General features: G+C 34.8%; 1 protein-coding gene across 3 annotated transcripts in view; it reads left to right on the top strand.

Moving 5' to 3' along the window:
* LOC119587877 overlaps positions 1-893 on the top strand; it is a 29,378-nt gene that overhangs the window by 15,808 nt on the left and 12,677 nt on the right. The gene's annotated exons all lie outside the window — the stretch shown is intronic.

The raw sequence follows: 893 nt of genomic DNA, 5'->3' as shown, positions 1-893 counted from the left end.
AATTAATGCAATTTTTAAAATGGAGTTGTCTCTGTAATAATTTTCAAAGGACAATAAAGGTATAAGCAATAGTTGAAGTAGAAAGAATAAACATTGAAGTGTAATAGAAAAGTGAAGTGGTTAATTATTTTTTAGATTGTAAGTTATTTAAATGATACAGACCCAAAAATATATTGTTCATTTTATGTTGTTTTTATATGTGCTTAGTTTGCATTAGACATTTATATACCCATGGAGGATAATTCAGTTAAGAGTACATTAAGTTGATGACAAATTACATGGGTATTTCAAAAAAGCAATGCCTTTCTAACAAAATTTGCAATTATGCTTTGTCTGTTATAGTGCATTGTATTAATACTTGAATGCTTCTGAAAAATTAAGCAAATTCTCCAGAGGCTTGTACTTGTTTATTCATAGAAGGAAATATTTAGTGATCCCATTCAATTCGAACTGCACATCAATATGCTGACACTCCAAAAGTGATTTTTGTGTGCTTGCTCCTATCATAGACACTTGGCCATAGTTCCCCATAGGCCAGTGGCTGCTAATCTTTTTGCTGCCTTGTCAACATTTTTAGTCTGGGCTCACACCCCTCCAAGTTAAAAACAACTGCCATAGGCAAAATTCCAGAAGATCAGGGAAGCAGGGTGGCTAGAGAATGGGATAGCATGCCTTATCCCCCAGTGGGCATTAACAATATCCAAATATTCCCTTCATGATTGGGTAAAATAAGCAGGTACACTATCATGCATAAACTATATAAGATGCTATATACCCAATGGCATGTCTCCAGTTAACACTGGTAGTGCCTGTAGATGTCTCCTGTTAGGCTGAAAATGTAACCTCCAATAATGCCAAGCTATGCACTTATTGAAAACATCATTCGGTTGCTC

This window comes from Penaeus monodon, chromosome 23 (assembly GCF_015228065.2).
Source record: "Penaeus monodon isolate SGIC_2016 chromosome 23, NSTDA_Pmon_1, whole genome shotgun sequence".
In the NCBI taxonomy this organism is placed as follows: Eukaryota; Metazoa; Arthropoda; class Malacostraca; order Decapoda; family Penaeidae; genus Penaeus; species Penaeus monodon.
Note: the sequence above shows the minus strand (reverse complement) of the source record. Positions and strands in the feature narration are given on the sequence as shown.